Source organism: Rattus norvegicus, chromosome 17, assembly GCF_021556685.1.
Source record: "Rattus norvegicus strain SHRSP/BbbUtx chromosome 17, alternate assembly SHRSP_T2T, whole genome shotgun sequence".
NCBI classification, from domain to species: Eukaryota; Metazoa; Chordata; class Mammalia; order Rodentia; family Muridae; genus Rattus; species Rattus norvegicus.
In genome coordinates, this window is record NC_141550.1 from 88,985,035 (window position 1) to 89,002,446 (window position 17,412).

The 17,412-nt window shown below is 43.9% G+C and overlaps 1 protein-coding gene across 3 annotated transcripts in view; it reads right to left on the reverse strand.

Moving 5' to 3' along the window:
- The window catches only part of C17h10orf67 (similar to human chromosome 10 open reading frame 67), a 170,722-nt gene that overhangs the window by 122,534 nt on the left and 30,776 nt on the right, over positions 1 to 17,412 (reverse strand). The window contains exon 1 of one of the 3 annotated variants that reach the window (XM_087591514.1): positions 2,321 to 2,598. The exons of 1 other annotated variant lie outside the window; for it this stretch is intronic. The gene's annotated coding sequence lies outside the window, so the exon portion shown is untranslated. Of the gene's footprint in view, positions 1 to 2,320; positions 2,599 to 17,412 lie in introns of those variants that run through there. One more of the 3 variants, XM_087591516.1, reaches the window with a different exon arrangement.

A 17,412-nucleotide genomic window follows, 5' to 3' on the forward strand; every position in this document is an offset into this window, starting at 1 on the left:
TTCCTGGGGTCTAGAATTTGTACACTGTTAGGAAAAAGATGTTTATGGTAACATCTTTCTGTAAAACCCTTGGGCATTGATTCTGCTTTGCTAAATGACACCATACTGTGCTGTTATCTTTTGCTGCAGAAAGAATTAAACTTCCAAGAAGCTTAGAAGCTTGCACTGCCTCATCCAGATGTCTCTCCATGCATCTTCTCCATTTGCTCATTTTCTTCTGCATTTTTTTTTGTTCATACCCACAATTGAACAACTGTCTGAGTCTTATGGGTCCATCCAGTAAATCGTTCACTGATTCTAGAGATTGTCTTGGATGCTCCTGCTGTACTCTCCATGGTTTTGGGTTTGTTTTTGTTTTTGTTTTGATTTTTCCTTCCATGAACTCTCGTTAATCCAGTTCACTCCAAACACTCCTTAGGCATGCCTGGTCCCATAGACTTACTCAGCCTTCCTGCCCTGCCTAAACCACCTTCAGCTCTGTCAGGCTTAAAGGCTTTCTTTCACAAAGGCTGGGCCAAGCCCTCCCTCCTTCACCAATTTCCAAAGGACGGGACAGCTCGTCCTTCTTTCTTTCAGCTTCTTTCTCTGAACATCAGTTGGCATTTTGATCAACGTCAATTAAAATGTATATATTTATGATCTGCCTTCTTAATTCAAGTAATAGTCCTCCAGGGGGTGGTGGTGCTGTTTTGTCTAATCTTCCCAGGCAATGTCTCCTATTTATTGTAAATCTTCTGGGGATATTTAGAAGCCCTAACTGGCCTCAGATGCTGTCCAAACAGTTCTGGGCTCATCTAAGTGCCCCACTCTCTTAGATGCTCATAAGTGTTAGCTTGAAGGTGCTTCCTATACCACAACCTTTGACCCTAGTTAGAGCCTCCAGGAAAATAGCCTCCCCACTATCTTGACTTCTGTCTTATCCCTTCTTCCTCTATTATTACTTAAATTTTCTGGGTTATTATTTCAATGCTTACTGCTAATTTGGTCACTGGCTTGGCTGTTCATGGTGTATACAGCTAACTGACTTCTAATTCAATCTTCTCTTCCACACGGGCATGATACAGCTGTGAGAGTCACAGCATGAGGATCGTTGGTTTTATCATGGACCACGGTCAGCAGTCTCAGGACTTGCACTTGCCAGGGGTTACCATGCCAGACCAGACAGAGTGGTTCAGTTCCTTGGTAGTTGTTAACAATTTTAACTGGCTAAGAGTCCCTACTCAAATGAAAAAGACAGTTTCTCAGTTAACCACTTTATTACAAGAGACACAAAAGCAGAATAAGCAAAAACGAAGTATGAATTTTAAAATTAGTGGAAGAATTTGGTGGTATCCTCTCTGTGACCTTGGGAGGCTGGGGCAAGAAAATCATGAGTTCAAAGCCAGCCTGAGCTGCATAGCAGGCTCCTGCCTCAAGACAACACCGCCCCCCATGCACACACGTGTATAATGCAAGTTAGTATTTAGGATAGAGCACAGTGCTTGCCAAGCCAGCCATAGGCTTGGCCCTGAGTTCAATCACCAATGCTGTAAAAATAAAAAAGCATCTAAGTACAGAACACCAGTAATGAGCCAAACATTTTGAGCCTCTGTGCAAGAAGTTGTTGAAGAGTGAGTTGTATCTTAAATGGCAGTCTGAGGGCCCTGGTATTTATAGTCTTCAGGAGGTGTTTTATCTTAACTTCCAGATGTCAACCTTCGTTAGGAAAAAAGTTCCAGATACCAACTCTCCTATTTGTGTATCGGTTCTTGTTTCTTAAGGTGACTCTTGGACAGCCCTTGGCTCTCTTACAGCGTGGGTTATACGGAAAAGCTCAAAATGGAATTAGTGCTATCAAAGCATAGTTACATTAATCATAATTAAAATACCAATATACTTAGGTCCACAGACGTTCTAATACCACAAAACATACACCCCAACAGGGCCCAACAGGAAACAGATGAGTCACTTTGTGGGGACTAAGGAGTCTCAGCGATGGGAAGATTTAGGAAGGTGCGGTCCTGCTGTTGGAAACCCAACAAGAGTCCATCCCTTCACCCACGGGAACCTTGGAGGCATGCCAGAACCCAGCCATGGCTGCGGCTGCAGGAATTCAGAAGGGCTGTGCAGTAACTGCCAAGCAGGTAAGGATTCCGTCTGCCCACTCTCACTCTCTCGCTGGTGCCTCAGGTTTACTAAACCAGGCAGAACTGGAGGAGAAGGGAATCTGATTGAAAAGTGCACCCGAGTCGGCTCTGGAAGCCAGACCTAGGTGGACCAGAATGGAGATTTGAATGGAGACCAGAGACTATCCAGGCCTGAGACCAATGGGTTAACTTACCTGCACAGCTCTTTCAAGCCTCCCTCTCTCCACACCTCTGCAGTCCTTCCCTAGTCTTTCCTCTCATTCTTTGAATCCCATTTTACTTCACAAACCGACACAGAATCAGTCCTTTAAGCTCCCACCACCAAGCCCACAGCTCCATGGGACTAACATTAAGTTCATCTATGCAGAATAGCCATCCAAACAAGGGTGTCCCAAACACAAAGGGTTTACTGCCCTTATCGTGTGGAAGCTGGAAATCCCGAGTAGTGGGTGGCCTCACCCCGCCAAAACCCACCTTCCATGCTGAAACATTGTTTCAGCCCTGGCCTGCTTAGTAGCCAGAGGCAAAGAAGGAGAAAGCAGAATGTGCCAAAGGGCAGAGCAATTGGCTTTTGGGCAACTTCCAGAAGACAGAACTTCCACAGGGCTGCCTTAGCAGAGTGCACGATAGCTGATGGCGTCTACCAATCAAACAGTGGCTGTAGTTCATTCTATGTGACTACTTTAAAAGAAGGGGCCCTAGTATTATGGAAATGAAGCAATTTGAACAGGTTGTGGATGACTCTCCTTCTCGGGCCCACCTATGCATGTACATACCGGACTATTTATCTTCCTGCTTTATCTTGCCTTTACAAATGCCCAGAGCTCCTTCTCTTGTAAAAACAAACACATTGGGATACATTGATTTTTTTTCCCCAGTTACCTTCTTGTCTGACATTTTTAGAACCCTTTCTGGCCAGTCTTTTTCTTCGGAAACCCAGCAGCGCCTTGGGCTTCTGTTTTAGGTTCATTTTTAAATATTTCCCTAAAAAGCCCATTTGTTAAAGTCCTGGTCACCAGCCTATGCACTTGGAAGGCAGAGGCAGGAAGATTTCTGAGTTCGAGGTCAGCCTCCAGCCTGGTCTACAAAGGGAGTTCCGGGACGGTACAGAGAAACCCTGTCTCAGAAGAAAACAAAACAAAATCAACAACACGAGTGCAAGTGTGCCAAGTGGTAATAGCACTATTAAGAAAGAAAGAAGAAGCAGGAGGGTCGGAGAGATGGCTCAGCTGTTAAGAGCACTGGCTGCTCTTCCAGAGGACTCCAGTTTGATTTTTCAGGACCTACACAGGGGCTCCCAACTCTCCTAACTCCAGTTCCAATGCCTTCTCTGACAGGAAGGTACACGGTGCACAAACATTCATGCACAAAACACACATACACATAAAACAATACAGCAATGATTAAATTTTAAATAAAATAAAGCAAGAAAGAGAAATGTAGAATAAAGCCACACTGCTATTTCTGTCCTGGGAGCAAATACTTGAGAAAATCAACTTAAAGGAGGGAAGATTTATTTTGCTCCTGGTTTTAGTCCATGGTCCGGATCTCTGTCTCTCTCTCTGTCTCTCTCTCCGTCTCTGTCTCTGTCTCTGTCTCTGTCTCTCTCTCTCTCTCTCATTTGCCTTGTTTTGTTTTTCAGACAGGGTTTCTCTTCGGTAGCCCTGGCTATCCTGGACTCACTTTGTAGACCAGGCTGGCCTTAAACTCACAGAGTGCTAGGATTAAAGACATGTGCCACCACACCTGACTAGTCCATGGTCTTGACTTCATTGTTTGTAGGTTTACCGTGAGGCAGAATGTCACTGCACTCTGTGGTAGAGTAAAGCTTGTCATCACATGGCGACAGGACAATGCAAACAGCCCTGTCCCCCACAAACCTTTCAAGCTGCAAATCCAGCAGTGAGTTTATCCCATGGTGAGGTCAGAACACTCCGATCCAATCATTTCTCACTATTTTCTTTTTAAGGATTTATTTAGCTTATGTATATGAGCACACTGTTGCTGTCTCCAGACACACCAGAAGAGGGCATCAGATCCCATTATAGATAGCTGTGAGTCACCATGTGTGTGGTTGCTAGAATTGAACTCAGGACCTCCGGAGGACTAGCCAGTGCTTTTAACCACTGAGCCATCTCTCCAGTCCCCACTTCCCAGTCTTGATTCATTGAGGAATGAATTCATTATTTTTCTTGTTGCCAGGGGCAAAATATCTGGCAAAAGTGTCTCAAGGAAGGAAGGATAAAAGGTAAAAGGGCATACAGTCTATATCATGGAGGGTATGAAGATGGGAAGTGACTGTTAGCATTGTGCCCACAGGCAGGAGCCAACAAAGAGAGGCATGCTAGTCTGAGGCTTTCTGTCTCCGGTATTGTCTTGCTTCTTTCTGGAATCCCAGTGTGAGAGACAGTGTCCACACTCGGTAATCCTTCCCTTCTCAGTTATAGCTCCCTGGAGACAAACAAGTCCAGAAGTGTCTCCCAAGTGAGTCCAAATCCAGTCAAGTTGACAATGAAAACCAACCATCTCAGCGACCAAGCTTTCAACACAGAAGAGGGACATCTAACATCCAAACTTGTGGGGCTGGAAAAACGGCTCAGCAGTTAAGAGCATCTGCTGCTCTTGCAGAGGACCTGGGTTCAGTTCTCAGGATCTGAACGGCAGCTGAAACACAGCCATCTGTAATGCCAGTTCCACGGTATCTAAGGCCGCCTTTGGTGTTGACAGGCGCTACTCAGACATGATGCACAAACACACATGCCAGCAAAAAAAAAAAAAAAAAAAAAAAAAAAATCCAGAAACATAAAACATTACATTAAATTGGAAACAAGAGGCAAACCTGTTTTAGCCAGTATGGCCACAGAAGCCCTTTCTAAAAGAATCCTAGAGCTGAGAGTGAAGTCGAACACAAGATAAACAGGTGATTTGAGAAACAGCCTCCCGTTCACTTAAACCACAAAGACAAGAGCTGACTGTGAGGAGCGGTGGTCATACAGCTCAGGGTAACTGGTGTCTGTTGATCTCACAGCGTCCATTGTGCTGGAGGCTGCCTCTCTGTCTCTGTCTCTGTCTCTGTCTCTGTCTCTGTCTCTGTCTCTGTCTCTGTCTCTGTCTCTGTCTCTGTCTCTGTCTGTCTGGCCAGCTGTGGTGGTCCCGGCATATAGTCCTGACAAAGCTACCAAACTCCCTAAGGTGAATGTCATTCAGTAAAATTGGGAGGCAGTAACAAGAGAAATGCCCTTCTGCTTCATTCATAATTGAGCGAATTGTAAACACTCCACGCCCCCCTGATGGGCTGTGAGCTAGCTAGCCACACACTGCAAGGAGCATGAGCTTTTGTGGGGGGTCTGGATCAGACCTGCCTGGCGAGTTCACATATTTTCCTAGGATTTCTCACAGAGCCCAGGTAAGCAGCGAAGAGAACCTCTGAGCCTCCGGCTCAATGCTGTCTAAAAGGAAAGTCCTGAGAACGTGACACCTAGCCCTTGTTACTAAATCTTTGTGAGAAATGGGCCGAGAAAGACCCACAGAATAGTTTTGGTGGGAACGTTCAGGCATTCGGATTCTGCAAGCGGAAGAGTCCTCTTTTTAAGAACAACAAAATCAAGTATGTGTTGAGTGGCCCTCCCGTTCCGGGGCTTTGCAAACGTGGGTGAGATTCACCTGGGCCATGTTGAATCGCTTCGCACGGCAATCACTTCTCTCCACACCCCCACTTGCCTTTGCTCTTTTTTTTCCTCTTTATAATTCATTCAGTGTTCGTACACAAACCTGCCAAGCCGCATTCAGGACAGCCGGTTAACTGATACACCTTGAGGTTTCTGAAAACAAACTAGTCTGAACAGTCTGTGTGAGCCAAAGGAGACAGGAAGTGGAGTTTGGCCAGTACTCTGCGCTTCATTCAGAAACCCTCAGGAGAGATTTCCTGACAGTGCAGGTCAGTTTGGTCTTTGCCCAATCTACCCAAAGACCATTAAAATAGAGATTCTATTTTTGAAAAGATGGATGTAGGGCTGGAAGTTTATTAAACTAATATTTAATTAGCAACGCAGTGGTGACTTCTACGAACTGCTTCCTAGGAGACCCTCTGCATCTCTGCTGTCCTTGCGCCAAGTGATACAAATCACAACTCCGGGAGCTGTTGTCATTGGTCAAGGTTAGTGCTTGAATTCTGTGGCTCGGTTTAAACGGAAGGGTCAAAATGTCTTCCTCTCCAGACCGGCTTTGGCGCCTGGATAATTTAAGATTATTTTAGTGAAAAGACGCTGAACTTTACAAGTGATCAATAAGTAAGTGTATTGGCTCATGAACCTGAGGAATGTCCAGAGACGAGATGGAAGGCTCTTCCAGAAAGTGGCTCACAGCGGCGGTTGCCAGTCTAGCTCCTTGCATCCTCTTGGCTCATTTTCAGGCCTCAGTCACCATCAATGTCCAGAAGAAAGAGGGAGTTACTTCCAAATGTGCTTTCAAAAGATTACAAAGGAGGTGGACACTCTCTTACCCAACGAAGGCCATAGTTCTCCAGAGTCTTGGAGTCTTCATTTTTCAAACCTTCTCATGTCTCATAAAGTTTTGTTAAATATGTTTGTTAAGTGCTCCTTTTTTTTTTTTTTTTTTTTTTGAGAAAAGGAGCTTGACTGGTGGTGGTGGTGGGGGGGTGGCTGGTACACACCTTTAATCCCAGCACTTGGCAGGCAGAGGCAGGCAGATCTCTGAGTTTGAAGCCAGCCTGGTCTACATAGTGAGTTCCAGGACAGCCAGGGCTACACAGAGAAACCCTGCCTCAAAATTAACTAATTAGTTTAAAAGAAAGATTTATTTTGTATTTTAATTATGTATATACATCTGCATCTGAGAATAGGTGTTTGAGGAGACCAGAAGAGAGCATCAGGTCACCTGGCCTCTGAACACTTAGTGCAAGCTGTTACCTGAGTTTCTTTCTTTTACCCATCTGTCGTTTGGGATGGGGGTGTAGCCATGACCCTTGCAAAGGGTTAGGGGATGGTATTACCTTCTCTTTTTTTATATTCTTTGATATCTCTTAAGGTGTGGACTCCTTCATTCTTCCTGATTTAAACCTGGACATACTACACTAACTAAAATAATCCAGAAAATAAACCCCCACATTTTATGATTCCATTTGCATGAAGTATTCAGAATAGGCAAATCCATAAAAGAAGGAGGAAGAGGGGAGGAAGTTGAATAATGATTTCCTGGAGTTGGAAGAAGGCAAGGTTGCATAAGAGGCTTCTTTTGAGAATGGTAAGAATGTGCTGGAATTTGACAGAGGTGGTAGTTACATTTCGTGCATATGCTAAAATGACTAGAATGTTGTCATAGTTTGTCCTCTGTTGCTGTGACAAGCACCATGACTTAAAGTAACTTGGGGAGAAATTTCATCTTATACTTCTGGGTCATACTTTGTCACTGAAGGAAGTCAGGGCAGGACTGAGGTGAGAACCGTGAAGAAATGCTGCTGACTGGTTTGCTCTCTGACTTGCCCCATGACTTGTGTTAGCTTTGTTATATAGCCCAGACCTACCTGCCTAGGGGATAAAACCACCCACAGTGGGCTATGCCCTCCTACAGCAGCTAACTATCAATATGATGACCAACAGACAGACATACCCATGAGTCAATCCGATTTGGGCAATTCCTCAACTGAATCTCCGTCTTCACAGGTGACTCTAGTTCATGTCACATTGACAACTGAAACTAAGCCCTGAAGATGTATGCTTTAAAGGGTGAATAATATGATGTGAAAAGTACTGACCACAGAGCTGCTTCCTCAGTCTTGAATTATATTTGAGTCTCTAAGAACTAAGAGCATGAATCTGAGGGATCCTCAAAGAAAGTGAAAATGGGGACAGATAAGATGGCTTAGGGACAGACTAGATGGTCTAATAAGAAAAGCACTGGTGCCCAACCTGATGATCTGAGAAGAGTTCCCCAGAACCCACAGGGGAAAACCAAATGCCACAAGTTGTCCTCTGATTGTTACACAGGTGAAATAAATAGGAAAATGTAAAATCAATACAAAACAAATCATCAACAAGAAAACTTTGAATATAAGGCTACCATGAGACTTATCTAAGCCACCCTTGGGTATATACTCAACACACTCCCAACTCAACACACTGAAGACACTATTTTTAGTAGCCAGGGAATATACCCAGCCTCAATATCCACCCACATGTAATAAAGAAAGGAAATGTAACACAGAATGGGGTTTCCAGTATCCATAGAGAAAACAGAAACACTGACATTTGCAGGACAATCAATGCAACTGAAAATCACTGTGTTAAGCAAAATAGGTCAGAGTCAGAAATACAAACACCACATGCTGTCTTTCATACTCAGAACATAGATTTTTATGAGTTTGTGTTTCCATGTGTCCTTGTAGCTCCTGAAACTACAAAGGAGATTGCCTGGATGGGAGAAAGAGATCGTAAGGGAGATGGGCAATAAAGACGTTAATTGAATACAAGCGATAGGAAAGAAAACAGAAGAGAAAATGAGAAAGGAGAGGGAACCAGCTGGAAGAGAGAGAAGGGAATGAGAAAATGTGGGAGTGTATTGAAGAATAGTGCAGACACATATGTGAAGATACACTAATGAAACCCACAAAGTGTGTTAATCTAAGGTAAATAATAAATAAAATAAAATATACTTCATGGACAGAAATCTTCAGAATATCTCTGCTCACATGACCATAGCCTGAACTGAGACACATAGAGCAAGACTGGCAGTCCAGGGGAGCCGTGGTGCCTGTCTCTAGACCTGAGATTAATCACACCACCTTATGAAAGCTACACAGAAAGAGGAAGGCAAAGAATCCTAATTCCCAGTCTCCCATTCTTTTCTCCCAACATCCATACCTCAGGCATACCATTTTTCCACTCTTGCCCTACTACAGTTACTTATCTTTTTGCTACTAAATCATAGGCTCCTTGCTAATGGCCAGTGTAATGTTACCATATAGGGTAATCAATAAATGCTTATGAAATAGATGACTAAGGTGGCACTCATGCAGAGCCTGTTCTGGCAGACAGTCAACATTCCCACTATCAGTAACATATTGTTTGCGTGAAGTCATGACTTCTGTTGCAACCTCCCCAACAGGGATAAGACTGAATCATTCCCAGCCTTGTGAGTTTGTTTTCTTAGCTCCTTCAGACCCAAGAATAAGAGCTAGCCTGAGCTCCCCAGAAATAGAAACATCAAAGAGGAATCCAAGCCTTTTCTTTGGGGTTGTTACCAGACCAAGTCCATCTGTTTACTGCTTAAAAACCAGTGCTTGGGACTGGAGACACGATGGAAAGCAAGCCAGGTTTATTGGAGGGCTGGCAACCTGAGAAGATGAGGAGGGAGATATTCCACTCAAAAGAACATCTAAGGGAACTCAAGTGTGGGGAAACACTTTTATAGGGAAATAAGGGGAAGTGGAAAGGAAGTGGACAGGATGTGTGTGCTGATGAAGGTGTCAGCTTCATCATCCAGAGCATGTGTCTCCTCTTTTCTGTTTTCCTTCCCTCTAACCACCACATATTGACCTTGACTTCCAGGCATCAATTCCTGTGATTCTTTAATCAAACATCACAGTAACTGATTAGCTTTATATAGAGGGATAGATTTATGAAACAAGGAGAGGCCTTATATGTTCTAGCATTACCTCAGGACCATCTTAGATTCTGTTAGGTAAACTAAAGAAATATTATTTAGCAGCCAACATCTTAATCATTTAGGCCTTCCTTTAGATTTTAGAGTGCTTAGGGACAGAGGTTTGGGGTATATACCTTAGTGCCAAAGCTCTTCCCTAGCATTTCCAAGAACCTAGATTCACCTCACGCAGATAAGAATGAACAAATGCCCTGGCTTAGAGAAAGAGTCAAAAGGGCTCTCAAAATGGTGGTCACTGTTTAGGGCCAGGGTGCATGACAAGCTTAGTTCTTTTGGGGAGCCTTTTCAAGATAGAAAATTCTAATTACTTAAGAAATAACAATGCTCTGTCTAACCATTATCTCAAAAGGATACCACACATACCACACCCCCCACAAACCACTCATGCAAATAAAACTATGTCCTCGGAGGTGACTCTACTCTTTGAGAGGGGGCAAGAGGCATTTGACCTTTGAAAGGAAAGATAAAGTGAAATGCGATCTCACCAATAAAGGCTGTCTTTGGGGTAAGTAAGTATGGACAATGACTAGAGATAATTATCTATTCTCTGGATACCTACATGCCCAGGGAATGTTTGATAAGATCATTAAAGCTCCTACAGTTTTAAAGCTTCTAGTAAAATCTCTTCAGAGAATAGTTTGTTTTAGAGAGGGCTTAATGGGGACCACGGAAAGTAACGCACAGCTGTTTTTAAACTGACTGATTTGGAAGGGCAAGTGCACAGTGAAGTCCACAGCTGCTGCACAGAGAAGCCCATCAAATAGAGCATTAACAAATCAATAATGAGAACAGATTTCAAGACTGTATCGGGGTCAGGTAAAGTATACAGGAGTTATATTAAAGGAAAATGTCAAAATAATGCAAGCAAAATAAATCAACCCAACACATGTTATAGCGGTGGCTCTGATGCTATGGTCCTGCTCCCAGTTGGTTCTGATCTACCAGAAAAGAAGCCACAGGCCAGTTGTTAGGTGGAAGGGATAGGTGGGATTTTCAGGTCCCCACAGGAAAGAGACAGAAGTAAGGAGTGGAGAGAAAAAGAGTTTCTCATGTTTCTGAGGGAGGAAAGGTGACCAGTTATGTGAGACCTCAGGATGGAATGACCACAGGCCTTTTCTACAGGCAGGTTGTTGGGGATGTTTAGCTGGGACTAGATGTAACAGAACAACTAAAGTTGAGTGCAGGTGGAGAGGTGCTGAGCTAAGAGTATTGATAAAGGCACGCTTCTCCAGAAGGGAGATAAGTAACACCCGGCAATTGGGCCAAAAAGGCAAGTTGAAATTGAACAACTGTGGATGTCTGGTTTTTACCCATGGATTCAAGGGAATCCAGGTGGGGTCTGGTAGCACAGTTTGTTCCTAGAGCATAGGCAGGGTAGCAAAAGCTACATGTAACACATATGCCTATTGTTAGGTCTCAAACTCAGGATGAGTCCCATCCACACTTCTTGCCCTGCCTCCTACCCTGACCTCTTCCTTTCCAGGGGTTGTGCTTCCTTCTACTCTCCATCCTCACCAGGCTGATCCCTGTAGAACTCAACCATTTTGGCTATGTCTGGTCTCTTGGTCTTGTGGGCTGGGCTATCTCTCTTGATTGGCAGCTCCTCTCTTGTTCCCCTTTACCCTCTCTCCTCTTCTGGTCTGGTTTAGTCTGCCCACCATGTTCAGTATGAACATACTGAATGGACATACATAAGTGTCTGCCTGCTTTGTCTCTTATGTCTACAATGAAATCATCTCCATACTTTAGAAGCCGTCATGTCCTGCTTTTATGTTTTTCATTCACCTATGAGCTATCAAATGTAAAAGAAAGATTAACAATCATCATGGTTATTGGCTTCATAATGACACCTGAGTTAGCAAAGTTCCAATGATGTTCTTCACAGAACAAGGAAAAACAGTTCTAAAATTCTTCTGGAAGCACAAATGGCCTTGAAAAGCCAAAAAGCCTGTGATGGCCCAGGAAGTGGCACTATTAGGAGGTGTGGCCTTGTTGGAGGAAGTGTGTCATTGTGGGCGTGGGCTTTAAGACCCTCATCCTAGCTCTACGGAAACCAATCTTCTAACAGCATTCAGATGAGGATGTAGAACTCTGAGCTCCTCCTGCTTCATGCTGAAATGTTTACTGGCTTGATTTATTTTTTAAAATTTATTTTATGTGTATGAATGCGGTATCTGTATATATACCTGCATTCCAGAAGGAGCGATCAAATCACATTCTAGATGGTTGTGAGGCACCGAATGGTTGCTGGGAATTGAACTCAGGACCTCTGGAAGAGTAACCAGTGAGCTGAGGTATCTTAACCACTGAGTCATCTCTCTGGGTCAAGCATATTCAAACCATCACAGAGCCACGGACAGGAAGAATAGTTCTGGAGGTAGCATAACAAATTATATTATAGAGTTACAAAGCCAGCAACACACAAAGATGGGCTAAACCAGAGGACCTAGAAATAGCCCACTAAGTTGCAACCACCTAATTTTAGACAAAGATTCCAAAAATGTTCTGGATAACCACAGGGAGACAATGAAACTAGAGCCCTCTTTCTTGCTTTGTGCAACATAAATGATTTAAAGATTTTTATGTAAGACCTGGGACTCTGAAGCTGCTAACGGAAAACACAAGCAAAACTCTGCAGGATGTAGGTATTGGATCCTAACAATGGGAGCAGGGGGATGTCTCTGACTCCTCTGCCTACCTGTGGGACCCTTTTCCTCCCACTGGGTTGCCTTGTCCAGCCTTGATGTGATGGTATGTGCCTGGTCTTATTGTAGCTTGTTATGCTGTGTTTGGCTGATATCCCTGGCAGATCTGCTCTTTTCCAAGAAGAGATAGAGGGGGGTTCACCAAGGAGAGGGGAGGTAGGGGGATAGATGGAGCAGAGGGAGGGGAAACTGCCATCAGGGTGTAACATATGAAAGAAGGATTTTAAAATAGAAAAAGGATATGACTATTGCTAAGACTTTCTGAAAATGGCCCCAGTATTTCAGGAGATAATTCCATACGATGACAGATGGGATTGGGTGAAATTAAAGTTTCTGGATGGGAAAGAAAACCAGTCCACATTGGGGACACAAAGCTTATGTCAACTATACATGTCACAAGGGATTAATAGCTAGGAGATATTGCAAAAACTAAACATATGACAATCATTCCACATTCAGTGAGTAAATGAACCATACCAAGCTCTCAAAAGTGAAATGCAAACGGCCAATAAACACATGAAAACACATTCAACATTGTTAACTATCAAAGGAACAAAAAGTAAACTACCCTGAGGTTCTGTTTCAGCCCAGTCAGAATGAAAATCTTCGAGAAAACAAGCAATGACTAATGGAAGCTAGGAGGTGGTAGGGAAAGGACCCTGTATGTGTTGCATTGCTGGTGCGAACAAAAACTAGCCAAGCCACCTTGGAAACCATATAGAAGTTCCTTATAAAACTAAAAAGGGACCTACCATATGATCCGGCTATACCATGCCTGGCTTTGTAGGAGGAATATGTCAGCAAACTCTATAGACACTTGGACATCCATATTTATTGCTGCATTATTCATGACAGACCCAGCCTAGATGCCCATAAACAAAAGAATAAATTTTTATTTTTTATTCTTTGAGGGATATATATATATATATATATATATATATATATATATATATATTTGGTTAAGCTGTAAACAATGAAATGACGTCACACTCAGGCAAATGGATGGAACTGGAAATCATCACGTTAAGCAAAAGAAAGTAGATTTGGAAAGACAAATATCTCACACCCTCTCTCATGTGGACTCTGAACAGCCTTCGAAGAATCATGAAGGATGCACAACTCTCTCTCCTTTCTTGTCCACATTACTTCTCTGTACGAGCGCTTGTAGTGAAGATGATGGCGTCTGTGGAAAGGTTTGAGTCTTTAATCATCAGTAGCTAAAGGGAAAGCATTGGCAGAGCCTGTAAATGCTAAGACAAGACGTAGAGGTGATCAGCTTAAGTGTATGTGACACGTACACTGCTCTGAGTCAGGTCAAACAACCCAGGCAGGCCGTGTTGACTGCAGTTTCAGGGGCTCCACATTGCAAGCTTATGATCTGCTCTTTTCTTTAAATTTGGCAATGAATTACAACATGTGGATTTGATTTTATTACATTATAAATTAAACAAACAAGTACACACGGACAAAAGCAAGTGAGGAAGGAAGGGCTTTCCTGTTATCTTACTTCTCAAAAGATATATATTGGCTAGGACTCTTTCTCTGTGGTACAGCACCTGCCAAGTGTGTACAAATTCAGTTCCTCTATCAGTATGAAATCCATTCACTCATTCACTCATTGATTCAAATTCATTATAAAACACCAGATGAGGAGCAATTGCTCTCATTAGAAGATTTGGAAAACATAGATAATACTAAGTGGGGGCTTTACAAAGCAAGATCTTCTGGGCACCACATTCCCTACTGAAAAGAAGGAAGGCTGGCTTTGCAAAATGTGAACTGTAAACATCATGCATGTGTATTTTTAAATATTTTATTTTATATAGGCGAATGTGTGTTTTGCTTGCATGTATATCTGTGTTCCTTGTGCATGTGGTGTCTACAGAAACAGAAGTTGTCCGATGCCTTGCAACTGAAGTTACAGATAGTGTAACTGTCATGTGGACGCTGGGAATAGAACCCAGGACCTCTGGAAGAGTAGCCAGTGCTCTTACCTGCTGAACCATGTCTCCATCCCATGCTAATAATTTATTTTTTAAAAAGTTAGTACGATATCAAATAGCTAGTAGAACATACTGTGAAGGGAGAGACTAGAAACATCCCGCCCACCAATCCCCCTGCCCCATTCCCCCCCCCATTCCCTACAACCTAGTATGTCACATGGGAGAACTGGCCTGCCCCTCACCAGCTCCAGCACTTGGGAGAGTGGGCCCTGCACTTAGTCTGGGCAGCAGAGTAGAACTGGTCCTGATGGTGTGGCCACAGTGAGCCAACCTGAGGGCGTAAGAGTGGGAGAGCTGTCTCTGTCCCATGCTGGCTGTATCCCTAGCAGGGGCAGGGCTGGAGAGCTTGCCCAGGTGGTGTGGTGTGGCAGGAGAGCTGGTGGGCTGACCAGCTCAGATATCTCTCAGGCCCAGATCCAGAGTTGAGTTGGCCCACCACTGTGCTGCTGGAACGTGTAAAAGAGCAGGTTCTGCAGATCCAAAACTACAAGATCTTCATGACACAGGGCAACAACAGGGTATCTGAGAAGAGTCCCAGTGAGGATCCGGTATTGATGGTGTAACAGAAGCCAGAGACCTCAAACCAGACCAATGACTCATTGCAATGAACATTTGCAAGCAAAGAGATGTGGACAAAAGGGTATATACTATGGGACACACTGTGACACAGGACAGCTTCTGCAAGATTTATTTTTCCTTTTGGTGGAAGAGTATACAAGGGTGGAGGGCGTGTATGACAGGGGTGGGGCAGGGAGATGAGTGGGATTGGGGTGTATGATGTGAAAGTCACAAAGAACCAATACAACGTTAAAAAGAGTAAGTTAATCTTTTTTTTTTCAGTACATAGGAAAAAATACCATGGGAAAGCTGAAAGAAAAGAAAATATTTGATATTAGTTCCTTCTTTGGCTGGTACAGGGAGCAAAGTGAGGGCCCTGGGTAGGCAGGCATTGTGCTGCTGAGCCATAGCCCTGTTCGGTTTCTTCACGGTTATTCTACCACTTGAATAACAGGCCATTTTGTGTTGGTCCTAGCAAGTGGCTGGCCCTTCTGCCATTTTTGCTTCTTCCCAAACAATAGCTTTATTCTTACCTTCCTGGGAATATTTTGTTTCTTCTAGAATAAATTGGAGCCCCCTCATACTTGACACACTTAGCAGTCAGAGACCAGCATTCTCACACTGGTTTCTACAACGACCCCAAGTGAAAGAATCTGGTTGGCCCCATTTCTGACAAGTGATCCAGGTCAAACTCACAATGCACAGACGTGGCTTCAACATCAGACCATGGCGTTAGAAGACCTGACAGACCTCATAGACAAAGATCTGGTAGACAAAGTTTTGCCGGCTGGGCCAACCCCTGGAGGTCTGTTTGTCGTAGCCCTTCAAAATAATTCAGAATGGACTGGGGAAGGAAGGGCCTAGTAGATAGACCATGCCAAGGAAAGAAATGTTCTGGGATGCTGGAGAAAAGTGTGTGCCTCTTTTCAGTCCACCAGCTAGCTCACTTAAACAGAAATCAATCAATCAATCAATCAATCAATCAATCATCATCATCATCATCATCATCATCATCATTGGCGGCGGTTCTCACAGCTAGTGGAATGGGTATGAGTTCATGAACCACGTTACGGAGCACCATAGCACCTACTCTGGTTTGAGTTTGGAAATGATTCTTTGAAGTGGAATTCTCTGCATAGGGACTGAAAGGCCCCAGCAAGGAGGTGGAAGAAACACTGGTCCAGTAATTATGAGGAGGCTTTCTGGGTGCCTGAAACCTTTGAGCTCAAAATGTTGGCTGGCCTGTGGCTTCCTCCTGAAATCACTGCTAGTGGTGGGTGTGATTAAATCCCCCCCCACCCCCGGAGCTGGGGACCAAACCCAGGGCCTTGTACTCACTAGGCAAGCGCTCTACCGCTGAGCTAAATCCCCAACCCCCGGGGTTAAATCTTAATGAAAAGTTTATAACAGGCTCCAGGGGACCTCACTGAATTTTCCCAGCTCCTTATGAGGGGATTCGAGGTCACTCACTAGGGACTCAGAACTGCAAACCCACATAGGGGTGGGGATGGGGATGGGGATAGCAGGAAAGATGGACAAGCTCCCCAGCCCTTTGCATCTTCCTTTGAGACCACCCTTTACCGTCCTAGTGGGCTCGGACAGGCATCTGGAAAAGCATCAGGGTCAGGGTGCTGATGTGGTTACAGTTCCTTCCACAGGCCCTTCTAAGATATGCGGCATAGATTCCCCAACACCTTTGATGAAATGGCCCATCTTAGGAACATGGACCAAAGCGTTTGTGGCAAAGGCACCTGAGCCCACTTGGATGACACGTCTAGTCACTTCTGTCCATTTTCTTCCTTTAAAAAAAAGTGTATTGCATCTATTTGAGGGGCTTCTACAATAGTATGTTTCCATATGGGTGTTCCAAATGTCTTTACCGTTCGTTATCCCTCCCACATGACCCGGTACGAGTTTCCTGATTTCAATGGGTACTCAAATCTAAACACACTTACGCAGACCTTCGAAGTCGATGCCCATATATGAGAGAGAACATGAGTAGTTTGCTGGGTCTGGATTATGTCACTCAGAATGGTTGTTTCCAAATCTCCCATTTACCTATGAGTTTCATTTTTCTTTGCCTCTGGATGATATTCCATTGTATATCTGCACCAGTCCTCCATTCTCTCTTCCTCATCTGGTGAGCATCTAGGCGGTTTCCATTTCCTGATCATTGTGAACACAGCAGTGATGCACAGGGATGAGCAAATATATCATCTATGGTTCTGTAGTAGGAGGCAGAGTCCTTTGGAATATGCCCAGGAATGGTATAACTGGATCATGTGGTACCTGTTTCTACCTTTTAGGAGAACCTGTACGGTGATTTCCATAGTGACTGAA